This window comes from Aethalodelphis obliquidens, unplaced genomic scaffold (genome assembly GCF_003676395.1).
Source record: "Aethalodelphis obliquidens isolate GAN/ISIS:26980383/991018 unplaced genomic scaffold, ASM367639v1 scaffold47, whole genome shotgun sequence".
NCBI classification, from domain to species: Eukaryota; Metazoa; Chordata; class Mammalia; order Artiodactyla; family Delphinidae; genus Aethalodelphis; species Aethalodelphis obliquidens.
The window spans coordinates 4,830,809-4,857,005 of NW_020837991.1; the positions used below are offsets into that span (position 1 = coordinate 4,830,809).

The 26,197-nt window shown below is 46.3% G+C and overlaps 1 long non-coding RNA gene across 2 annotated transcripts; it reads left to right on the top strand.

The window, feature by feature from the left end:
• Nucleotides 1-619: 619 nt before the first annotated feature.
• Nucleotides 620-19,944, top strand: LOC113607304 (uncharacterized). 2 transcript variants are annotated; one of them, XR_003427869.1, is made up of 4 exons: nucleotides 620-920; nucleotides 1,996-4,586; nucleotides 7,303-7,405; nucleotides 19,340-19,944. It is a non-coding gene; the product is annotated as an uncharacterized LOC113607304 (long non-coding RNA). The 2 variants fall into 2 exon arrangements; XR_003427870.1 differs by lacking the exon at nucleotides 7,303-7,405.
• The last annotated feature ends 6,253 nt before the right edge of the window (nucleotides 19,945-26,197 follow it).

Here is a 26,197-nt window from a genome sequence, read left to right on the forward strand (position 1 = left end):
GCCCCGCCTCCTGCAGAGAAGCGATCTCCCCAAGGGCAATGAGGGAGAGTCAGGGCTGGATTCCAGAAACGGCCCGCCCAAGCCAGATCTCAGTTCAGCTGATGTCCACTCATCCCTCCTGTTCTAGTCCAGCCACCAGGAAGGACCACTGAGCCTGAGTGGGTGTGCCACATGCCCTAACATCCCTCAGCCCTGTCATTTCTTCCTGCCTTCCCACCCTCTCATCTCTGAGCCTGCATATTTGGTCCCTGTGCGTCTAGGGATGCTCTCAGGCCTTCTAGCCTTGAGCCTGGGTCTTTAGATTCCTGTGTTGTTGGGTTTTTCTGCTCTGGCCATGAGCACTTCCCTAGTGTGCTAGTCCATCTCTAGTGGGTTTCAAACTGGAGCTGCCTCAAAATTACCCAGAGGTTCGGATTCAAGAGGTCTGGAGAGGGTCCTTGTACTTTACCATGGCTGCTGGTGCTGGTGATGCAGGAGTGGGGGAGGGGGAGAGCCAGGGCCTGGCTCCACTGTTCCCTAACTGTGTGGTCTTGCATAAAAGCCAGAAGCTCTCTGGGCTCACTCTCTGCGTGTGTAAAGTGGGGATGCCCACACCTGTCTCATGCCATTGTTTCTAGAGAAGGCAGTGGTGATGGGGACTTCCCTTTGGTCCTCAGGCAGGTGCACCCTCTCTGTCTGGGTCTTCAGGTCTCTGCGGTGTCCATGTCCCCAAGATGGGCTACAAATGCCCCTGGCGCTCCTCACGGGGTCACACTGTCTTCAGGAAAAGGGGAGGAAAAGAGACGTGAGGATGAGAAAATTCTTCCACCCATAGCCTGACTTTCCTGTGATGAGAAAATCTATCACCAAACCTAACCAACAGGCAAATCATACAAATAACAGCAGCTACCGACCCATCTCACCTAGCAGGAGGCACTGCTGTAAGTCTATGTTTCGTCACTAATCCTCACAACCCTATGATTTGTGTATGTTTATCTCCTCCAGCTTTCCAGGGTGCTGTCCTGAGCCCAAGGCCATGTGGTGAAGCCAGAAATGGCAGCCAGATGGCCTCTTTTGGGGCCTGGGGTGACCACACCCCTCACTGCCTCAAGCTGGGGCTCCTAGACGTGCTCAGGGCTACTGTCCTCCCTGTCCTTCCTCCTGAGATGGTCCTTCTGGGAGGACTCAGCACACAGCAGCACACCCTCCTCCGGCCCTGCCCACTCCCTTTCCTGTGACCTCAGACACCCTGCTTGTTCCATGTGGGTCTGAATTAGGCATTTCCCCCCAGGTTTGTCAGTTTTAAATTCTATTTGACCAAACTGAGTCCCCTGGCATGCTGGCTTGGTGGCATCCCCAGCTGTTTTTCACCTTTCTTCTCCCAGGAAGGGTCAGTCTAGGACCCATTTTTGGACCCAGCTTCTCCTGGAATCCGTAATGGATGGCTCACAGGAAGAGAATGAGGCAGCTCACGGGAGCTCCTAGATTATAACTTCTCCTGCCCCTTGACTCTGAAATTGCGATAATGGCTACCTAGATGCTGTGCTTGTATTCCTATATCTAAATCTGTTATTTTACAAGTGAAGAAACCCAGGAACAAAGATGTTGTGTAACTTACCCAAGGTCACACAGCTAGTAAGTGGCAGTGCTGGGTCTGGCTTGAGAGACCAGAGTCTCAACCAGCATCTGTCCCGCCCCATGCTTGGCCCCTGCTGGCAAAATGCCTTGTCAGTCTTCCATTTTTCTTGGGAGGGAAAGTTTAGAAGGCAAGTCCTTCCTGGGGTGGGCTGTCTGACTCTTCCTTCCTGGCTCCTTCATCACCCTCCCAGCTCTCATAGTGCAAGGCACTGTGTCCAGATCCCCCAGCTTCTCTGCTAAGGGGCTCTGTGTGAGTTTCTGCTCACCCTGGGGTTGGGGTGGAGGGTTTGGAGCAGCAGTCGAAGATACAGGCATGATTTTGAACATTGCGAGTTCTACGAAAGGTCTCCCCATTGACAGTCTCTGTACTTTTCACAGATGTCCTGCGGTTCCCCTCTCTGGCTCCACTTCATCCTGTTGAATCCCGTGGCTCTCAAGGGAAAGAAAACCCTTTACTCAAGAAACTCACTTTAGATCCTTTGTAGAACAAAGCTTTTCTGGCCCTAATGGAAAAAGGGAAGCAAAACCAGCACCCAGAGCAAGGGTTTCTTATTAGCCATGCGCTTAATGGGACCTGTTTAGAATCACGCACTGTTTCCAATGTCTGCATTTTTGGAAGTGCCCCCTCCAGATGGCAGTGCATGCTGGGCTTCTAGAACTGGTCCATGCTGGCCACTTTCACTGAGGGTCTGGGCCGTGTGTGTCTTCTGGGCTTCTCAGATGGGTGGGGCTCTGGGGCAGGAGAGTAAATCTTGTTTTTCAGAAGAAAAGATGAGGCAGGAAGGGTAGCTGAGACCAGGGCTGGGCCAGGATGGGAGGAACTGGTGACAGCTGAGGACCCCTCAGCTCCTAGCTCTCTAAGACATGACCTCATCCAACTCTGACCACACCCTGTTCTGGAAGTGAGGAAAATATGCCTCAGAGAGGTTTAGCAGCTCTCCCAAGGTGGTTTGGCCAGTGAGGAACAGTCTTTCTGACTCCATGGCCAGATGTTCAGGGCTTTGCACACCAGCTATCTCCAGGTGGGTGTCAGCTTTCTCTCCCTGGAGAGTTTTGCTTTTCTCTTCACTGGTGAAAGGCTTGTATGTGAATTCAAAGAACAAAGTGAGCGTCAGAGGAAGAGGATATTTTCTCTGGAAAAGGCAGAAAACCCCAGCTTGGAGTCAGCAGCCAAAAGCTGTCAGTTCTGACAAGAGAGTGGCCAAGATTTCCCCTCCGTAGTCCCAGGACCCAGGAGAGCCTTGGCAACTTTACAAGAATAAATGATGGAGAGAACCAATGGCTCTCTCCACCTCTGCTGCTCTTTCCTGCCCCTCAGCCTCATGCCTGCTTTGGGAAACAAAACGGCACCAGCAGTGACAATAGAGGCACACACACACGCACATGCACGCATGCACACACACATGCACACGTGTGCACAGACACACACACACGCAGTTGCACACATATGTACACACATTCTTGCACACACATGCGCACACAGACGTGCACACACATACTTTACAGGACATGGAGGGTCTTGTGGTTTGGAAACAAAAGAGGAGGAACTGGGAAAATCTCAGTGGAGAGGACCCTGAATGCTTGACCTCCAGGAGTTGGTCACCCTTGGTTCCCATCAGACGTTGCTTCTTCCGTAAGCTCATCTTGTGCCCCTAAATATAAGATCCGTGACAGCAGAGACCACTATTCACTGCTGCATCCATGTGGCCCAGGAGAGGGCTTGACATCATGTGGCATTTTTAGAAAACAAATGTTTTTTTCACTGACCATAGCTGTCTGCAGGGACCTTGTGTGGGAACCAGGACCTGGGGATCGGGTGTTGGGGCTACAGGTTTCTCCTGAGATGAGCTGGCAGAGAGCTGAGATGAGCTGTTCAGGCGCACAGAGGCTGCCTCAAGCTCAGAAGCACAAGGGTGGGCAGAATAGAATGGGGTGGCTGCCTGTGGGCCCGGCGGGTTGATGCCCAGGAGGATGGAGAGATTGGAGCAGGGCATGAGATGTCGGGAGGTGGGGGTGAGGTGGGTGTCACCCTCCTGCTGCCCGCCCACCCCCCCGCTCCTCTCCTCATGCATGCCCCTACCCTTGTTGAATGTACCCAAGGCTTGCAACCCCTTCCTCTTTCTCCTGAACTCTTTGGGCTGCTGGTGGGATGCCCTCCCCCCATTAGAGGTGGGAGAAGCCAGGGAGGTGACCCAGTTCAGCCCCCCTTGAATCCACTGCATTGTAGAGACACTGCCTCCTACCTCCCAACCTCTTCAGCTTTACTTGTTTGCCGGATTTTTTTTGCACCTTATAGTGGAAAATTTTTAAACATTTACAAAAATGGAGAGAAAGTATAATGAACCCTCTATGCCCATCAACGATTTTTTTTCATGATTCTTGATATTTGCCAACCCTGTTTCATGTCTTTCACATTTTTCCTGGATGGTTGTAAAGCAGACCCCAGACATTAAGTCATTTCACTTGTAAACATGTGAATATGCATATTTTGTTGATAAGGACATTTTCTTTTTAAACATAAGGTCAGTCACCCTACCCTCATCTGGCTGGGAATGTCTCTTCAAAGCTGGCCACCAACAATCCCTCCCGTTTCTACCCCATTCCTCAGGAGTGTGAAGGCTGGGCCCCATCCCTCGAATCTCGGCCAGGCTTGTGACCTGCTTTAACCAATATAACGTGATGGAAGGAACACCACGTAATGTCCAAACCCAGGTTAACAGGCCTTGCAGTCTCTGCGTTTTCCTTCTTGGGACCCAGTTGCCATGTAGTGAATCTTGGTCTGGAGTATAAATGTTGAGATTCCATGAACAGAGGGAGCCAGATGGCTGCAAGAGCCCCAGCCACCTCCGCAGAGGCATCAGACATGTGGATGAAGTCGTCTAGAATGTTCCTGCCCACCTGGGCTCCCAGCTGAGTGGAGCCACATGAATGACCCCAGCCAGGACCACACTCAGTGAAGAACCCCTCAGGTAAGCCAAGCTTCACTTCGCAGAATAAACGGTCATCCCGCTTGAAGCTCGGCAGTTAGGGTGCGTGGCCCAGCCCATGATGTGAGCTGTTCACAGCAGCCCCTTCTTTGCTAAGGGAGGGATTCTAAGCTGTGGGGAGGCCGTGGTGAGGAGGTATCTCTTCAACCAGGCAGGAAAGGGTCTGGAGAGTGTGCATCTCGCTCCCAGGGAGTCCTGACTGGGCCAGGCAGGCTCTGGCTCCTGCAGAGTAGGTGCAGGGCCCTTGCAGCCTGGCCCCCAGGGATCCCCCTGCCAGCACTGGCTGAGTGCTCTTGGGCCGGCCACTTCACTACTGTTAATCACAGTTACCTCATCTCCAAAACTGAGGAAACACGGCTTGAGTCCTGGGGCTGCAATGAAGATGAGACAAGGACACAGATGAGGGAGCGGCAGTTCCTACCCTGAGTAACCTTCCCATGTTGTGACCTTCTAGGGAGCTGGGATCCAGGAGACCAACAAACCAGCTGAGATGTGACTTGGGCTCTTACTGAGTCCAAGCTCACTCTGCTTGCTGCACGACATGTCAATAAATTGGGAGATGAGGTGTTGAGGCAAGGAATAACGATTTTATTCGGAAAGATGGCAGACGGAGAAGATGGCAGACTAGTGTCCCCAGAAACCATCTGATTGGAGGCTGGATACCAGTTTCTCTTATAGAACAGAGAGGGAGAGGTGGTGAGGAAGTAAAGTAAAAGGCCATTAGTCTTGTAAGATATCTCCTTTCTTGGCCCTCATCAGGGAGGGGATGTGTTAGTCTCTTCTTTTCTGCAGCCATTCATAGTTGGGCAGGGTTCCCTGTGACAGGTCATTATGTATGCTTACAGCTATAGACAGCATCCTTTTAGTGATTTATAATAACAAAAGCAACATAAAGCAAAGGTTAAAGTAAAAGAAACAGATCCAACATGGAGTCAGATTTCCCTCTTCCCTGTTACAATTCCCCACTGTCAATGTCCATTCCACAATGTGGGGAAAAGGGACGAGGACCACTCTTGGTTACTTCCTGCTGTGTAAGGGTAATGAGGGGTGATTGTAGAATGCAACTGATCAGCCTTGGGCAGGGGATAATTCTTAGAATTGTTAATGCAAGTTCATGTGCTGGACACACAGTGAGGCCAAACAAACTGAAACATCAGAGTTTGGAGCAGAGAAAGGTTTATTGCAAGACCATGCAAGGATACAAAGTGGCTCATGCCTTAAAAAGCCTTGAGCTCCCCGAAGGGTTTCAGCAAAGCATTTTTAAAAGCCAGGTTGAGGGGGAGATCAGATCGTGAACAGTTCTCTGATTGGCTGATGGTAAGGCAGCAGGGTGGTGTCAAAGGGGTTAACTTTATCAGTCTTTAGGCTCCAGGAAGCCTGGGGGTTATGTGCTTCTGGTCATCAAGTAGTTAATATCTTCCATTTGGTGAGGGGTTTTCACATCTGCAAAACAACTCAGGAAATTTGCATCAAATACTATTATCTATGTACTTCAGAGAGCAGCTAAAGCAGGGGACATGGGGGAAGGTCTGTCCCAGGAAGGCCCCATAGGGTCCTGCTCAGTTACATAGTTTTTAGTAAATAGTACAACTCTCAATTATTTGAACCTGATGCTCTGTTGTTCAGTAGACCCACCCTTCTCAAGCTGTAAAGAAATTGCAGTCTCAACACCTATCACTTTTGAAGAGCAACCTTAGGTCTTCTAAGGGTTCACAAACCCACTGCTCTCCAAGCCTCTCAGGAGTTGTGTCATTTTAGATGATGGTGGTGCAGGTTTAATGCAAGTATGATGAATCCAAGGCTTTATCCCAGCCTATCTGACAGATGAATGCATGGTGAGTAATACCACATGTGGTCCTGTCCACCTTGCAGTCAGCTGGTGCCCAGGCCTTTATTCTCTCCAGGTTTTAAGGAGGACTTGATCTCCGGGTCAGAAATGATGTAGGGTACTTCAGTTGGATAGGCAGATCTGCTGGAAGCAAACTCATGAACAGAGGTTAGCATAGTGCCTGAAGCTTTAACATAATTAGAAACAGCTAGGTCTTTCGGAGCATTTACAGATTCCCCTGTCCAGGCAGACACCTGGAATGGCCTGCCATACGATATTTCAAAGGGGATTAATTTAAGCCTGCTTCTGGGAGCCACTCTGATCCATAGCAGGGCAACTGGCAACGCCTTATCCCAAGTTAAATTAGCTTCTTGCCATGTTTTAGCAACGCTCCTTTTCAATGTATGATACATTTTCTCACTTTTTCCTGTTGATTGTGGTCTCCAGGGTGAATGTGACTTCTAATCAATTTGCAGCACTTTACACACTTTTGGAGTTATGCTAGAGAAAAGAGCAGGTCCATTATCACTCTGAAGGGTGTTAGGCAGTCCAAACCGGGGAATAATTTCCTTAAGGAGGACTTTAACTAGTTTGGAGGCTTTTTCTATTTGTGTGGGATATGCTTCCACCCATCCTGAAAAAGTGTCCACACACCAGCAGGTATCTGAAGTTTCCTGCAACTCGAGGCATTTGAGTAAAGTCTATTTGCCAGTCCTCGGTGGGGCAGGTCCCTTTGTGCTGGGTCCCCATCTGGGAAGGTCTGACAGCAGTTTTGGGGTTATTTTTAGCACAAATCATGCAATTCCGTCTGACTCACTGGATGGTCTTTTGCCGGTGAGGTCCAAGTATATACTTTTGAATCCATTGCAGGCATCTCTCCCGTGATGTGTACTGTCATGGATGTGCTTCAGCACAGTGTCCCAGAGGGCCTCAGGAATCAAAACAGTTCCTTGTGCATTACCTTTCCAGCCAGGTGAGTCATGGCCGAAGTGAAACCCCACTCTTTGGTCCTCTCCTTGTCCTTTTCTGAATACACTGGCTGATATTGTGACAAGTCGATCTGTGAGAGAAGTGACCCAATCATGGCTTGATAATCACCTTCCTTTGCTGCTTTCTTTGCAACTTGGTCAGCTAATCCATTGCCTTTTATTATATGAGTCTCGCCCTTCTGGTGGCCTGGGCAGTGCATCACAGCCATTTGTGAGGGCTTATGGACTGCTTCTAATAGTGACAGGATTTCAGAAGCATGTTTTATGTCTTTATTGTTTGAAGTGAGAAGCCCCATTTCTTTCCAGATCGCCCCCTGAGCATGCACCAAAGAGAATGCATAGTGGGAATCTGTGTATATATTTACTCACGTCCCTTTAGCAAGGAGCAGGGCTCTTGTCAGAGCAATGATTTCTGCCTTCTGAGCTGAGCTTCCTGGGGGCAGGGCTTTTGCTTCAACGATCCTTTTAAGCGTTACCACTGCGTACCCGGCACATTGCCTACCTTGGTCCATGAAGCTGCTTCCATCGGTGAACGATTACATATCTGGCTCAGCCAAGGGGGTCCGTTGTGTCCGGTCTGCTAGGATACAGTAGCTCGATGATGTATAGGATGTGTATATATATATATATATATATATATATATATATAGGATATGTATAGGATGTATATGTATATAACATGTATAGGATGATGTATAGCCTATATGATGTATAGGCTCTGAGGATTGTGCAGCAGCCATCGGGAGCAATGTGGCTGGATTTAGGGCTGAAGGGACTTGAAGTCTTATGTTGGGATTGTCCAGGAGAATGGCTTGGAACTTTCCCATTCTCCAGGAAGTCAGCTGATAGCCGGCTTTCTGTTCCAGCAAAGAAAGGACACGTGAGGAACATACACAGTGTTCACAGTGGTGGTCTGCCCCAGGGTAAACTTCTCACCTTCCTGAAGTATATCCTAAGTAGCTGTACAGCTCTAAGGAAAGGAGGCCCCCCCTTAACAGTCTGTTATAGTTGTTTTGAGAAGTAGGCAGTGGGTGGAAGGATATTCCCCAGAGTTTGAATTAACACCCCAAGGCTTATGCCTTGTCTCTCATGGACATACACTTTGAATGGTGTCTTTAAGTCCGGTAGTCCCAAAGCCGGTGATGAGACTAACTTCTTTTTTATTGTTTCAAAGGCTGTTTGGCACTCTAGCCTGCAATTACCTGCTTTCTGTCAGGCAAAAGATCCCGCTATCCTTGGGAGAGGACAAAGCCCAGATAAGAGATTTGCTGTTTGCCTATCTGGGTCTTTTTCTGGGGACATTATATCCACAATTAGCTAAATAATTCAGGGTTCTGATGGTATTTTGTAGACATTTATCATATGTAGGGCTCGCTATGAGCAAGTCATCCACATAGTGGAGCAAGAGTCCTTCATCCAATATTAAGTTTCTAAGGTCTTTAGCCAACATCTCCCCAAACAAGGTGCAGGAATACATTTTTATTTAGGATCTTTATTGGAGTATAATTGTTTTACAATATTGTGTTACTTTCTGCTGTATATAAAAGTGAATAAACTATATGTATATATATATATATCCCCATATCCCCTCCCTCTTGTGTCTCCCTCCCACTCTCCCTATCCCACCCCTCTAGGTGGTCACAAAGCACCAAGCTGATCTCTCTGTGCTATGTGGCTGCTTCCCACTAGCTATCTATTTTACATTTGGTAGGGTATATATGTCCATGCCACTCTCTCACTTCATCCCAGCTTACACTTCCTCCTCCCTGTGTCCTCAGGTCCATTCTCTACATCTGCATCTTTATTCCTGTCCTGCCCCTACGTTCATTAGAACCATTCTTTTTTTTTTTTTAATATTCCATATATATGTGTTAGCATACGGTATTTGTTTTTCTCTTTCTGACTTACTTCACTCTGTATGACAGACTATAGGTCCATCCACCTCACTACAAATAACTCAATTTCATTTCTTTTTATGGCTGAGTAATATTCCATTGTATATATGTGCCACATCTTCTTTTTCCATTCATCTGAAGATGAACACTTAGGTTGTTTCCATGTCCTGGCTATTGTAAATAGAGCTGCAATGAGCACTGTGGTACATGACTCTTTTTGAATTATGGTTTTCTCAGGGTATATGACCAGTAGTAGGATTGCTGGGTCATATGGTAGTTCTATTTTTGGTTTTTTAAGGAACCTCCATACTGTTCTCTATAGTAGCTGTATCAGTTTACATTCCCACCAACAGTGAAAGAGGGTTCCCTTTTCTCCACACCCTCTCCAGCATTTACTGTTTGTAGATTTCTTGATGATGGCCATTCTGACCAGTGTGAGGTGATACCTCATTGTAGTTTTGACTTGCATTTCCCTAATGATTAGTGATGTTGACCATCCTTTCATGTGGTTGTTGGCAATCCGTACATCTTCTTTGGAGAAATGTCTATCTAGGTCTTCTGCCCATTTTTGGATTGGGTTTTTTGTGTTTTTGATATTGAATTGCGTGAGCTGCTTGTGTATTTTAGAGATTAATCTGTTGTCAGTTGCTTCATTTGCAAATATTTTCTCCCAGTCTGAGGGTTGTCTTTTCATCTTGTTTATGGTTTCCTTTGCTGTGCAACAGCTTTTGAGTTTAATTAGATCTCATTTGTTTATTTTTTATTTTATTTCCATTTCTGTAGGAGGTGGGTCAAAGAGGATCTTGCTGTGATTTATGTCAAAGAGCATTCTTCCCATGTTTTCCTCTAAGAGTTTTAGAATATCTGGCCTTACAATTAGGTCTTTAATCCATTTTGAGTGTATTTTTGTGTATGGTGTTAGGAAGTGTGTGCACTTCATTCTATTACATGTAGCTGTCCAGTTTTCCCAGCACCACTTATTGAAGAGGCTGTCTTTTCTCCATTGTATATTCTTGCCTCCTTTAGCAAAGGTAAGGTGACCATATGTGCATAGGATTATCGCTGGGCTTTCTATCCTGTTCCATTGATCTATATTTCTGTTTTTCTGCCAGTACCATACTGCCTTGATTACTGTAGCTTTGTATTATAGTCTGAAGTCCAGGAGCCTGATTCCTCCAGCTCCGTTTTTCTTTCTCAATATTGCTGTAGCTATTTAGGGTCTTTTGTGTTTCCATACAAATTGTGAAATTTGTTGTTCTAGTTCTGTGAAAAATGCCATTGGTAGTTTGATAGGGCTTGCACTGAATCTGTAGATTGCTTTGTGTAGTATAGTCATTTTCACAATATTGATTCTTCCAGTCCAAGAACATGGTATATCTCTCCATCTGTTTGTATCATCTTTAATTTCTTTCATCAGTGTCTTATAGTTTTCTGCATACAGGTCTTTTGTCTCCTTAGGTAGGTTTATTCCTAAGTATTTTATTCTTTTTGTTGCAGTGGTAAATGGGAGTGTCTCCTTAATTTCTCTTTCAGATTATTCATCATTAGTGCATAAGAATGGAAGAGATTTCTGTGCATTAATTTTGTATCCTGCTATTTTACCAAATCATTCATTAGCTCTAGTAGTTTTCTGGTAGCATCTTTAGGATTCTCTATGTATAGTATCATGTCATTTGCAAATAGTGACAGCTTTACTTCTTCTTTTTTGATTTGGATTACTTTTATTTCCTTTTCTTCTCTGATTGCTGTGGCTAAAACTTCCAAAACTGTGTTGAATAATAGTGGTGAGAGTGGGCAACCTTGTCTTGTTCCTGATCTTAGTGGAAATGTTTTCAGTTTTTCACCATTGAGGACAATGTTGGCTGTGGGTTTGTCATATGTGGCCTTTATTATGTCTAGGAAAGTTCCCTCTATGCCTACTTTCTGCAGGGTTTTTTATCATAAATTGGTGTTGAATTTTGTCAAATGCTTTCTCTGCATCTATTGAGATGATCATATGGTTTTTCTCCTTCAATTTGTTAATATGGTGTATCACATTGATTGGTTTGTATATATTGAAGAATGCTTGCATTCCTAGGATAATCCCCACTTGATCACAGTGTATAATCCTTTTAATGTGCTGTTGGATTCTGTTTGCTAGTATTTTGTTGAGGATTTTTGCATCTATGTTCTTCAGTGATATTGGCCTGTAGTTTTCTTTTTGTGTGACATCTTTGTCTGGTTTTGGTATCAGGGTGATGGTGGCCTCGTAGAATGAGTTTGGGAGTGTGCCTTTCTCTGCTGTATTTTGGAAGAGTTTGAGAAGGATAGATGTTAGCTCTTCTCTAAATGTTTGATAGAATTCGTCTGTGAAGCCATCTGGTCCTGGGCTTTTGTTTGTTGGAAGATTTATAATCACAGTTTCAATTTCAGTGCTTGTGATTGGTCTGCTCATATTTTCTGTTTCTTCCTGGTTCAATCTCGGAAGGTTGTGCATTTCTAAGAATTTTTCCATTTCTTTCAGGTTGTCCATTTTATTGGCATATAGTTGCTTGTAGTAATCTCTCATGGTCCTTTGTATTTCTGCAGTGTCAGTTGTTACTTCCCCTTTTTCATTTCTAATTCTATTGATTTGAGTCTTCTCCCTTTTTTTCTTGATGAGTCTGGCTAATGGTTTATCAATTTTGTTTATCTTCTCAAAGAAGCAGCTTTTAGCTTTATTGAGCTTTGCTATCGTTTCCTTCCTTTCTTTTTGTTTTATTTCTGATCTGATCTTTATGATTCTTTCCTTCTGCTAACTTTGGGTTTTTTGTTCTTCTTTCTCTAATTGCTTTAGATATAAGGTTAGGTTGTTTATTTGGGCTGTTTCTTGTTTCTTAAGGTAGGATTGTATTGCTATAAACTTCCCTCTTAGAACTGCTTTGCTGCATCCCATAGGTTTTGGGTCGCCGTGTTTTCATTGTCATTCACTAGGTTTTTTTTGATTTCCTCTTTGATTTCTTCAGTGACCTCTTCGTTATTAAGTAGTGTATTGTTTAGCCTCCATGTGTTGTATTTTTTACAGATTTTTTCCTGTAATTGATATCTAGTCTCATAACATTGTGGTCAGAAAAGATATTGATACAGTATCAATTTTCTTAAATTTACCCAGGCTTGATTTGTGACCCAAAAAATGATCTATCCTGGAGAATATTCCATGAGCACTTGAGAAGAAAGTGTATGCTGTTGTTTTTGGACAGAATGTCCTACAAATACCAGTTAAGTCTGTCTTGTCTAATGTGTCATTTAAAGCTCGTGTTTCTTTATTTTGTTTCATTTTGGATGAACTGTCCATTTGTAAACGTGGGTATTAAATTCCCCTACTATTATTGTGTTACTGTCCATTTCCCTTTTATGGCTGTTAGCATTTGCCTTATGTATTGAGGAGCTCCTATATTCAGTGCATAAATATTTACAATTGTTATGTCTTTTTGGATTGATCCTTTGATCATTATGTGGTGTCCTTCTTTGTGTCTCTTAACATTCTTTATTTTAAAGTTTATTTTATATGATGTGAGTATTGCTACTCCAGCTTTCTTTTGATTTCCATTTGCATGTAATATCTTTTTCCATCCCCTCACTTTGAGTCTGTATATGTCTGTATTTCTGAAGTGGGTCTCTTGTAGACAGCATATATATGGGTCTTGTTTTTGTATCCATTCAGCCAGTCTATGTCTTATGGTTGGGACATTTATTCCATCTACATTTTAGGTAATTTTCAATATGTATGTTCCTACTACCATTTTCTTAATTGTTTAGGGTTTGTTATCATAGGTCTGTTCTTTCTCCTGTGTTTCCTGCCTAGAGAATTTCCTTTAGCATTTGTTGTAAAGCTGGTTTGGTGGTGCTGAATTCTCTTAACTTTTGCTTGTCTGTAATGGTTTTAATTTCTCTGTCGAATCTGCATGAGATCCTTGTAGGGTAGAGTAATCTTGTTTGTAGGCTTTTCCCTTTCATCACTTTAAATATTTCTTGCCACTTGCTTCTGGCTTGCAGAGTTTCTGCTGAAAGATCAGCTGTTAACCTTATGGGGATTCCCTTGTATTATATTTGTTGCTTTTCCATTGTTGCTTTTAATATTTTTTCTTTGTATCTAATTTTTGATAGTGTGATTAATATGTGTCTTGGCGTGTTTCTCCTTGGATTTATCCTGCATGAGACTGTCTGTGCTTACTGGTCTTGATTGACTATTGCCTTTCCCGTGTTAGGGATTTTTTCAACTATAATCTCTTCAAATATTTTCTCAGATCCTTTCTTTTTCTTTTCTTCTTCTGGGACCCCTATAATTCAAATATTGGTGGGTTTAATGTTGTCCCAGATGTCTCTGATGCTGTCCTAATTTTTTTCATTCTTTTTCCTTTATTCTGCTCTGTGGTTGTTATTTCCACTATTTTATCTTCCAGGTCACTTATCCATACTTCACCTTAGTTGTTCTGCCATTGATTCCTTGTAATGAATTTTTAATTTCATTTAGTGCTTTGTTCATCATTGTTTGTTTGCTCCTTAGTTCTTCTAGGTCCTTGTTAAATGTTTCTTGTATTTTCTCCATTCTATTTCCAAGACTTAGGATCATCTTTACTATCATTACACTGAATTCTTTTTCAGGTAGACTGCCTATTTCCTCTTCATTTGTTTGGTCTGGTGGGTTTGTACCTTGCTCCTTCATCTGCTGCTTATTTCTCTGTCTTCTCATTTTGCTTAACTTACTGTGTTTGGGGTCTCCTTTTCACAGGCTACAGGTTCATAGTTCCCATTTCTTTTTTGGTGTCTGCCCCCAGTGGGTAAGTTTGGTTCATTAGCTTTTGTAGGCTTCCTGGTGGAGGGCCTGGTGCCTGTGTTCTGGTGGGTGGGGCTGAATATTGTCTTTCTGGTGGGCAGGGCCATGTCCAGTAATGTGTTTTGGGGTGTTTGTGAACTTATTATGATTTTAGGCAACCTCTCTGCTAATGGGTGGGGTTGTGTTCCTGTCTTGCTAGTTTTTTGACATGGGTCATACAGCACTGGAGCTTGCTGGCTGTTGGGTGGAGCTGGGTCTTGTTGTTGAGACAGAGATCTCTGGGAGAGCTCTCGCTGATTGATATTACCTGGAACCAGGAGGCCTCTGCTTGTCTAATGTCGTGAACTTGGCTCTCTCACCTCAGAGGCTCAGGCCTTACACCAGGCCAGAGCATCAAGACCCTGTCAGCCGCACGGCTCTGAAGAAAAGGGAGAAAAAAATAAAGAAATAAAAAAATAATAATAAATTTAAAAAATTATAAAAAAAATAATAATAAAAAAGAGAGCAACGAAACCCATAAACAAATCCACAAATGATCACAAGCTCTAAAAACTATACTAAGGTAAGCATAAAAAGCAGAAACAAATCAGTTGCAGGCGGCAAACCCCAAGTCCACCGTGTCAATTTTGGGATGATTCGTTGTCTATTCAAGTATTCCACAGATGCAGAGTACACCAAGTTGATTGTGGGGAATTAATCCACTGCTCCTGAGGCTGCTGGGAGAGATTTCCCTTTCTGTTCTTTGTTCGCACAGCTCCTGGTGTTCAGCTTTGGTTTTGGCCCCACCTCTGCGTGTAGGTCACCCTCAGGCATCTTTTCCTGCCCAGAGAGGACAGGGTTAAAGCATCAGCTTATTAGCTGGCTCTGTCTCACTTATGCAGGTGGGTGAGAGGGGAACGGTAGTTATAATTGGAATTCAGGGGAGTTTGTGGCAGCAGAGCCTGGCATGATGTTGCAGCAGCCTGAGGCACACCATGTGTTCTCCCAGGGAACTTGTCCCTGGGTCATGGAACCCTGGCAGTGGTGGGTTGCACAGGCTCCTGTGGGGTGTGGATAATGACCTGCGCTTGCACACAGGATTATTGGTGGCTGCATCAGCATCGTTAGGTTTCATGCCCGTCTCTGGGATCCAAGCTGATAGCCATGGCTCGTGCCTGTCTTTGGAGATGTTTAGGCGGTGCTCTGCCTTCTGTGGGCAGACGAGGAAGGAATACCCTCCCCTTGTGCATCCCGAAACAATGGTCTCTTGCCTCTTAGGCAGGTCCAGACCTTTTCCTGGACTCTGTCCCAGCTAGATGTGGTGCACTAGTCCCCTTCAGGCTGTGTTCATGCAGCCAACCACAGTTCTCTTCTGGGATCTGAACTCTGAAGCCCGAGCCTCAGCTCCCAGACCCCACCTGCCCTGGCAGGTGAGCAGACAAGCCTCTCAAGCTGGTGAGTGCTGGTTGGTACTGATCCTTTGTGCAGGAATCTCTCTGGTTTGCCCTCTGCACCCCTGTTGCTGCACTCTCTTGTGTGGCTCTGAAGCTTCCCCCCTGCCACACCCCTGTCTCCACCAGTGAAGGGGCTTCCTAGTGTTTGGAAACTTTTCCTCCTTCACAGCTCCCTCCCAGAGGTGCAGGTCCCTTCCCTATTCTTTTGTCTCTGTGTTTCCTTTTTTCTTTTGCCCTACCCAAGTACGGGGATAGTTTCTTGCCTTTGGGGAAGTCTGAAGTCTTATGTCAGCGTTCATTAGGTGTTCTGTAGGAATTATTCCACATGTAGATGTATTTTTGATGTATTTGTGGGGAGGAAGGCGATCTCCACATCTTACTCCTCTGCCATCTTGAAGGTCCCCGCTCAAAGTAGGGGAATCCTTAAATCCTTGAGGCAGGACTGTCCAACAATACTGTTGGGCTACCTGTGTTTTTGGGTCCTGTCATTCAAAAGCAAAAGGTTGCTGTGATTAGTCTGCAGTAGGAATGCAGAAAATAGCATCTTTCAAGTCCAGGACTAAGAACCAGCCATATGTTCCTAGAATAGCTGTGAGCAGTGTGTGGATTAGGCACCACAGGGTGTAAGTCTTGGATTACTTCATTAATAGCCCTCAAATGTTGGACAAAGTGATACTCTGCTGAGTTTGACTTTTTGACTGGGAGGATAGGGTTTTTATATGAGGACCTGAAAGGTTTAATCAGTCCTGTTTTCAAAAACTTCTACAGAATTGGCTGAATTCCCTTGCGGGTCTCTTGTCTCAGAGGATATTGTTTTAGATTAGATGTCCCACGGGATTTGTATTGATCTTGCGTTTTTGGCCTTCCCTGGAGTGCCATCAGCCCCCACTTCTTGCCTTACCTTTTTGTAGACCTCAGGGGGAAAGAGCTCTGTCTCTTTTTCTAGGGTTTCCATGAGTGCCATTTGTAGGTTTAAAGCATGCTCCAGTGGGACCCTGATGTTAAGCTGTCCTGGTGAAAATGTTACTTGAACATTTAATTTACAAAGGAGATCTTGACCCAAAAGGCGGATTGGACACTCTGGCATATATAAGAAGCTATGTTTCAGGGTGAGGTCCCCTAGTTGACATTCTAGAGATTTTAAGAATGAATGGTTTTGTACTTCTCCAGAGACTCTGGTGACCAGACTGAGATGTTCTCTGTGCCACCTTGGTTTTTACCAGAGAACATCCCCACCAGAGCCCTACCCGGTTATGGCCCCTCCAGTTCAGTGGCAGCCTTTCTGCCCTCAGGGTAAGAAGCAGTTAATCTGACCTAGTCCTGCTGCAGCCCTGAGCCAGGAGGACATGGAGGGGTTTCCATGGGCACTCCCAGGGCCCATGCAAGCTGCACTTGCCTCCTTACCCAGGCTTCCTCCTAGCAGCTAGGAACTTGACTGCAGTGGCTGCCCCTTGTCATCAAAAAAGAAAAAATGCAACACTTAGTTTTGCTAAGGTGTGAAGGTTTTGACGTGTTAATACCTGGCCAAAAAGGTCTCAAATTTGTAAAAGTGAAACCCCACAACCCAGATTGGGACTTGAACCCACTGTCTTTTATTTGAGATCACACACCTGGTCTCAGGACTTAATGAAGCGCAGGTTCTTTTGTGTCTGTACACAGAAAGAATTCAGTGAGAGACAAAGTGATAGAAGTAGATTTATTTAGAGAGATACACATTCCACAGACAGAATGTGGTCCAGCTCAGAAGACGAGATGGCCCCAGGGCATGGGTTTGTCTAGGAAAGTGAGAGCGGCCAAGGGAGAAGCACACTCCACAGACAGAGTGTGGACCATCTCAGAAGGCGAGAGGCACCGAAACACAGGGTGGTTAGTTTTTATGAGTTGGGTAACTTTATAAGCTAATGAGTGGCAGGATTATTCCAACTATTTCAGGGAAGGGGCAGGGATTTCCAGGAATGGGCCACCGTCCCACTTTTTGACCTTTTCTGGTCTGCCTCGGAACTGTCATGGCAACTGTGAGTATGTCGTTTAGATGCTGATGTGTTACAATAAGCATATAATGAGGCTCAAGGTCGACTAGAAGTTGAATCTTTCACCATCTTGGACCTAGTTTTTCCTAACCAGTTTATGCCATATCCTCAAGGGCTATGTCATTCTTTTCAAGGTTGTGCCCTGCTCCCTCCCCTCCTGTTTCAAAAGGGCTAGGAGACCAGTCAACTGGAGCCAGAGTGTGGGCCTGTCCTCCTCCCTTCCCTCCCCCGCTCCTTTCTTCCTCTCTTTCCGCTCAAACCTACATAGCATGTCAAGCCTCCAGCAGCCTCTGTATTAATCTCTGGGGATTTAAAAGTGAATAAAACCATGTCCCTGCCCTTACATGGTGGGAGACAGACATTTATCTGAACAATAGTCTTCTGAATAATAACGCAGAATGCCTATAGTGGTAGAGAAATCCTCAGTCCTCTGACAGCATAAAGGCAGGAGTGAGGCCAGGGAAGTTTTCAGGGTGGGAAGGAGCTCCTGTGGGTGTCATAGGAAGAGCAGGTGTCAGGCATGTGGGCTCAGAGAAGTGTGATTCCTGGTAGAGGATCCAGCCACCCAAAGGCAGCCCCGGGCTCATATCTGTGGTATCAGGCGTTATTATGGTTGGCTTGGAAACCCTCATCCCTTCACGACTCATCCCCAGGCTGCCTTTGTGTGAAGTTTCCTGTGATTTCCCTCGAGGCCCCAGAGTACCCGTGCACACATCACGCACAGAATGGAACAAAACCGGAGCTCCCAGGGGAGGTGGCCACTTCCTGTTGGCCTCTGAGTTCTCAGCCCACACAGAATGCATTTCCACACGGGGTAGGTTTGCCCTGTAGAGTCAGATTACAGTGAGATCCAATAAGGAGCTCAAGTTTGGGCTTTTTCTTGTGGGAAATAGGAAGTTGCTATAGGAGATTATGTGCAAAAGGGATGTAAGCAGAGAGGGTAGGGGGTCCCTGGAGAAAGAGAACCAGGCATGGCTTCCTTGACATAAGAGAAGCCATTTTGGCCTGAGCCATTTGGAGATCTAAGCCTGGAAACGACATTTGTCCTTGAACAGGTCTCAGTAATCAGTGGTCTTAAGGAAAGTGAGGGAATGCAGGAACAAAGGAAAAGCAGTCAAGAAACAATAGTTCAATGATAAAACAGAGCCCTAGTTCCTCCTCGAGGGATATGCCTCAAAATCTGATACAGTCTGAGTTCTGCAGGAACCAAGGTCCCCACCCAGGTGGAGGATGGGAAGATGACGTTGACCCTCCTGACTTCAGTCAACTAAAGCTTAGACTCTGTCGACCTTTGCCCCAATTCTATGCTGAGCTCTCCTCTGCTCAAGCCCCTTCATGAACATGTGCGTACCCTTAGCTTCAAAGGTCCCCAATTTTGCTGTTTGGGGAGACACTGCTTTGGGAAAGATCCCTGGTGCTCTCCTTACTTCCTGCAAGTAATAAATGCTTCCTTCTGATCTTTGGCTTGGTTGTGTCTTTTGACTCAACACCCACCAGAATGTTACACAGTTTTTGGGTTAACAGGGACATTGTCAGATTTTATGTTACAGTGATTTTTTTGGAGGGGGGCACGTTACGCTGGAGGCTTGGATCGCTGGGCTGGCTCTTACCTCCTTCTCTGATCTGACACTTTGTGTCCTGAGCCTTTGTGATGGGCAGGAAGGGACAAGTGAGGGATTGGGCCTCATCTCAGGGAGGGAGGAGCAGGGAACAAAGGCCAGGAGGATGGATCTGAAGACACATATTAAAAATAAAAATCTCTCAGGATGCTTTGGACTGAAAGCAAGAAGCTCCGGCTGCAAATGGCTTTAAGAAGAAGGACTTACACCATATGCTGAGGCAGAAGCAGAGCCACGAGTGGTCTCAGAGTTTGTGCACTGGCTCCAGACATCCTCGGAGACCCAGGCATATTCCATCGTTCCCCTCAGTCATCCTCTCCCCACCAGGGATGTTTCCCCAGTGGTTGTGTTAGGGGAACCACTGACTGAAACCGCCCATCCTGGCCAGGCCCGATAGCAACCACTTGCATGAGTTCTCTTACAACAGGAGGTCCTGGTGAGGAATGTGGAACTAACGAGCTACCACCAACCACAAGAATTCGGCAAAGGTCAAAAGGAGAGAGGAGATGCCAGTCCATACATCCTACCAACTTCCCAGAATCCTCCTGGCTGGAATTCATCTCAGCTGAATGATGCGTGCGCCACCAGGAAGGAGCCTGAGTCACAATGATTGGCCAGAGACAACCCGGAAACTAACCCCATCACCATAAAACCTGAGACTGTGAGTCACGTGGCAGAGCAGTTCTCCTGGGTTCCCTTACCCTCTTGCTCTCCACCTGGGCTCCCTTTCCCAATAAAGTCTCTTACTTGGTCAGCACATGTGTCTCCTCGGACAATTCATTTCCGAGTGTTAGACAAGAGCTCACTCTTGGACCCTGAAAGGGGTCCCCCTTCCTGCAACAGTTGAGGGAAGACAGCAGAAGAGAGGGCACCTTCTCAGTCACTCTATAGTAGAGAAAACCTCCTTCCCCAGGAGGCCCCAGCAGAAGTCCCAACATGTGGTCATTGGCCAAGTCTGGCTCCAGCGCCCAGAACTCCTCAGGCAGCATGGGAAGGTGGGGTGTGCCATTCTCCGCCACTGGAGCCAAGTGGGCTGTGCACGTGGAGAGCAAGGCGGGGAGGGGTGACCCTCAGTCACATCCCACACACCAGCAATCCTGCAGGGTTCATTTCTGTGTCTCCCCATTGGGATTCACAATGGAATTCTCACAACAATGGGGAGAATCCTTTTAAAGGAAGAGGGGTGCCGAGGAGTCAGCATCCTCCATCCCAGCTAGACTCCGTGGGTCTCAGGAACAAACCACTGAGTGTCTGGTCCACGGTCCACTGAGCTGGAGAAGGCTGCTGATCCTATGGGAGGAAGAAAGGGGGCCCCCAGGTGCTTCCCTGGGATCGTGAGTGAATCAGGGGCTTAATCAGCCACGAAGCAACATTCTCAAGTGGCAGTGCTGAGCCATTAGGCGCAACTAATAGCTGCCTGTTTTTGAAAGATGCTAGGAACCAGACAGTGAGGGAGTTCTTTGCATGCATTCCTGCTAATCCTGATTGTGCACACGTTACCCCTACGCCTGACTTGCCAAAAAGGACGAAAGGTTTCCTGTCACCTGTTGACCACCAGCTCCTTCTCTGTTCTCTCTAGCCGCCACCCCCAGTTTCTCCGTGTGACTGAATTTGTACAGGTGCCTGATTTCTCAGGAGGGAGTTGCTCTTATTTTAGGCTCTCCCTGGTCTAGGAGCTCAGCCTGGAGCTGCACAGGTATCCTTGCTGGTGTTTTGTTTTGTTTTTCACTATTGTTGGTGTTTTCTGTGAGCGTTCAGGTGGTCTTTAGCAGCCGGCCCAGTGCCCATGGAGTACGGGGCCCCTTATGTGAGGAAGGGGGGGGTGCTAGAACTGCAGTCACTCTGTGGGGTGCTGTTGAGAATCCCCAGAGACCAACCTGGCCAACTCTTGTCCCCTTTCTCTGGCGTGTGGCCTTGTCTGTTGGTCACCTTTGCTGCCCTCTGGGCACTCTGACCACCGCCCTAACCCTTCCCTCCCTGAGCACGGACACAGGCCCCTCCCTTGTGTCCCCAAAGCACAACTAATACCATGCTGGGGCAGCTTACAAGACTCCTCTGAGGCTTGGGCATGGCCTGGGAGATGACATACAGAGGAGGGGAGGGCCACGCTGATTCTCAGGCATATGAGCAGAATATCTAAGGAAGAACCTTGTTGGGTGCCATGTGGACTAACGGGGGATGAGGCTGAAAGTGAGAGTTGCTTTTTGGTGTAAACTTTCTGAATTTTGCACTTAAAATTTTTAACCATGCGTATCTATTCCTTTTTCCAGCTCACTCAATCAGTTAAACAACCAATAAACAAACAGGCACTACTGTGTCCAGAAGCCCTTCCCAAGGGTCTTCTTCTACGTCAGCCTGCGACCCTGAGATCCCCTGCTGAGTCTCCAGGGCCCCAACACAATGTCAGGAAGAAAAGCCACAGCACCCTGTCCTGACCTCCTGCCCTGGCTCCTCTCATACATGTCCTTGGTGTCCCCTAAGATGTTCTTGACCCCTGGGCAGATGGCCTCTTACACAACTATGCAGTATACCTCTCGTTGCTTCATCTCTTCTTTCCTAGGAGAAGATTTAGGCTTTATGGCAAAACTAAAAGTTCCACTGAAAAGTCTGCCTCTGTTTGGAGAGGCCCAGTGGCCAAAAGACAACTGAGAAAGTGCTGGCAGCCCCAAGACTGCAGTTTTTTACATTTCACATGGGGTCCTGGAGCTGAGGGACCCGGGAGGTCTCAGAGTGCAGCCAGCCCACTGTACTGATGAAGACATTGTGAGTCACAGGGAAGATAGGGCTGGAACTTGAATTCCCCTCCGCCCCGCCCCCCCCCCCCAACCGGAAAACCCTGGTGGCCCTGTCACGGGCTGGGCTCTGGGCCCTGACATCCCGTGCGCTCTGGTTCCACCTCCAGGCTCCCCCGGGGGCCACGTAACTGAGCCTGGAGTGGGCTCCAGGGCGGAGTATTTCTGGAGTGGGTGGGAAGGGATGAGAGATCCAAGTCTGACCTGGGCAGAGGTTTGACAACTGGAAGGTACTGCATGTAGCCCTGCAGACCTTCCCCACAGGGAAGCTGCGGCGGCGTTTTCAGTGGGTGCCAGCTCTGAGGGGGCAGAAGCAGGAGCTCTTTGAGGTGGGAGCCGGCCGGCCCTACAGGCTCGTCCACAGCAGCTCTCAGACGGAGGCTGCACGTCTGCAAGAAACCAGGTTCAGCCAGGGAGTGTGGAAGGCACCCCAGCGGTGCTTGCTGAGGCTGAAACAGCGCACAGTCAGGCGTGGGTCCAGGTGACACTGAGAGTCAAGAGTGCTAAGCACCGGGACTGCATCCTGCCATGTCCTCCATCTGCTTCCTTTTCGGCCTTTCCATGGTTCTTCAGGGCAGTGCTTCTTAATTATGGGTGATGTCAGAATCACTAGCGGAGTTATTTTCCCCAAAATTGACCTGCCAAAGCCCACTTCAGGGATTCTGATGTTGGAGTCTGAGGTGACAATTTTGAAATTCCCCCTGGGTAATTCAGGTGAATGAGCCCATGGTCCTCAAACTCTGCCTCTTTCACACAAGGCGGGGCGGGGGGTAGAGGAAGGGGGCAGGGTTGAGTGGGCAGAGCACCGGCTCAGGGCTCAGGATGCGAACCTCCGCCTTCGTCCCCTTATCTCTGCCCGGAGTGCCAGCTGCTCTCAAGGTCCTACCTGAGCCTGTGCAGTTCACCTGGAACACACTCTGCTCATTTCCGTGTTCACCCTTTTGCTGCCAACATTCTTGCAGCTGCAAAGTCTGATGCTCTTCCTCCTTAGGAAACCTCCCTGCTAACTTCCCTCCAACCCCCTGACTTCCTACTACATTCACAAACTACACCCCTGGGGGTATATTCGCTACGCCCACTTCACAGTTTAAAGTCAGGGGGCTCTTGCCTCTTACTAGGTCCTGTTTCCATTTCCTAGAACATCTAGCTAAGGGCTATACTTATTGAGCAAATGGAATAAGAAGAAATGAATGTCCATGGGAATGAAATGTAGGTAGAAAGAGCAAATGAATCAAGAATGAATAAGTGATTGCAGACTCTCCCCAACCTCTGCTGAAAATAGACCAAACCTGGTCACTCTCTCATATTCTTTCCCAAACCTCTTCCCTCTTCGTAAGGTGGTTGAGGTTGGGGGTGACAATTTTTTTAAAAAATTTATTTTATTTTTGAAGTATAGTTGATTTACAATGTTGTGTTAGTTTCTGTCATACAGCAGAGTGATTCAGTTATATATATATATATATATATATATATATATATATATATACTTTTCATGTTCTTTTCCATTATGTTATTACAAGATATTGAATATATTTCCCTCTACTATACAGTAGGTCTATTTTATATATGGTCTATTTTATATACGGTAGTGTGCATCTGTTAGTCCCAAACTCCTAATTTGTCCCTTCCCCCACCTTTCCCTTCTGGTAACTATGAATTTGTTTTCTATGTCTGTGAGTCTCTTTCTGTTTTGTTAATAAGTTCATTTGTATCATTTTTTAGATTCCACATATAAGTGATATCATATGATATTTGTCTTTCTCTGTCTGACTTACTTCACTTATTATGGTAATCTCTAGGTCCATCCATGTTGCTGCAAATGACATTATTTCATTCTTTTTTACGACTGAGAAATATTCCATTATATATATATATATATTCCATTATATATATATATTTTATATATATATATATCACATCTTCTTTATCCATTCATCTGTCGATGGACATTTAGGTTGCTTCCACATCTTGGCTGTTGTAAATAGTGCTGCAATGAACCTTGGGATGCTTTTCGAATTAGAGTTTTTTCTAGATATATGCCTAGGAGTGGGATTGCTGGATCATATGGTAGCTCTATTTTTAGTATTTTAAGGAACCTCCATACTGTTTTCCATAGTGGTGGCTCCAATTTACATTCCCACCAACAGTGTAGGAGGGTTTCCTTTTCTTCACACCCATTTCACCATTTGTTATTAGTAGACTTTTTAATGATTATTTTGACTGGTGTGAAGTGGTACCTCACTGTAGTTTTAATTTGAATTTCTCTGACAATTAGCAATGTTGAGCATCTCTTCACGTACATATCGGCCATCTGTATGTCTTGGAGAAATGTCTATTTCGGTGTTCTGCCCATTTTTTTTTTTTTAATTGGGTTGTTTGTTTTTCCTTATTGAGTTGTATGAGCTATTTGTATATTTTGGAAATTAATCCCTTGTCTGTTGCGTCATTTGCAAATATTTTCTCCCAGTACGTAAGTCGTCTTTCTGTTTTGTTTATGGTTTCTTTTTTTTTTTCTTTTTTTTTTTTTTGCGGCACGCGGGCCTCTCACTGCTGTGGCCTCTCCCGTTGCGGAGCACAGGCTCCGGACGTGCAGGCTCAGCAGCCATGGCTCACGGGCCCAGCCGCTTGGCGTCATGTGGGATCTTCCCGGACCGGGGCACGAACCCGTGTCCCCTGCATCGGCAGGCGGGCTCTCAACCACTGCGCCACCAGGGAAGCCCTATGGTTTCTTTTGTTGTGCAAACTTATGAGTGTGATTAGGTCCCATTTGCTTATTTTCATTTTTATTTCTGTCGCCTTGGGAGACTGACCTAAGAAAGCATTGCTATGATTTATGTCAGAGAATGTTTTACCTATGTTCTCTTCTAGGAGCTTTATAGTGTCATGTCTTATATTCAAGTTTTTAAGCCATTTGAGTTTATTGTTGTGTGTGGTGTGAGGGTGTGTTCTAACTTCATTGATTTACATGTGACTGTCCAGCTTTCCCAACACCACTTGCCAAAAAGACTGTCTTTTCTCCATTGCATATTCTGGTGTTCTTTGTCAAAGATTAATTGACCGTAGGTGTGGGGGCTGGCTTAATTTGATTTGATTTGATCTGTTTAGTACGTACTGACTGAATCTAACCAGCTCAGATAGGCCCCTTGAAGCCCCCCATTTGATCATGTGTGCCCCCTTCTGTTGCTCAGCAGTCGGCCTCGTTGTATATCTGGGCATTGTCTGCTCTTAGGTCATTTGGGGTGACATTCTCAGGCCTGAGATTCCACCAGCAGATTACCAACCTCTTCTGCTTGCTTATTCCGGCTGGCTGTTACCAGTGCTGGCTGAGCTATTTATACTTTGTTGGTCAGCTGCCTTGGAACAATGCACAGTGAGCAGTTTTATCCTTTGGCTGACTTCTCTATATTCTGTGTGATGGAAGGAAGCTTGAGAGGAGGTGGGGTGGATGGAGCCCCCGAGTTGGCACCCAGATCTGTAATGCTGCAGATTGTCCAGCACCTCACTATCTGGAAAATCGTAGGTTTTTCACACCTCAATGCTGTGTATTCCTTGACCAATACATCCTGAGTCTTTTCAAGTGTACTAAAGGATTGAAGTGGTCACCAAAGGCCTTAGAATTGGGGATACTACTAGGTTATCTCAACGGGGTAGTGACAGGTAGAAACCTGTGGGAGATAACCAGGTGGCTCTTCCAGCTCAAAGACCTGAGGTTAGATGCAAGAGTCTAAATGTGATGCCATCACCTTTATCCTTCCATCCCCATCCCTACTGCCTCTCTGCTGCCATCAGACACCACGATCACCACTATCAGAACCCATCCTAACCCCAAGACTCTCACTATCACCAGTGCCACCACCATCATGAATACCCCCTTCCAGCCCCGAGACTTCCACCATCACCACTGCCACCAACACCATCAATACCCCCTCCCAACCCCCAGACTCCCACCATCACCACTGCCACTACCACCATCAACATCCCATCCCAATCCCAAGACTCCCTCCAACACCACTGCCACCACCACCAACACTCCATCGCAATCCCAAGACTCCCACCATCACCAGTGCCACCACCATCATGAATACCCCCTCCCACCCCCAAGACTTCCACCATCGCCACTGTCACCACCACCATCAGCATCCCATGCCAACCGCAAGACTCCCATCATCACCACTGCCACCACCAACACTCCAACCCAACCCCAATACTCCC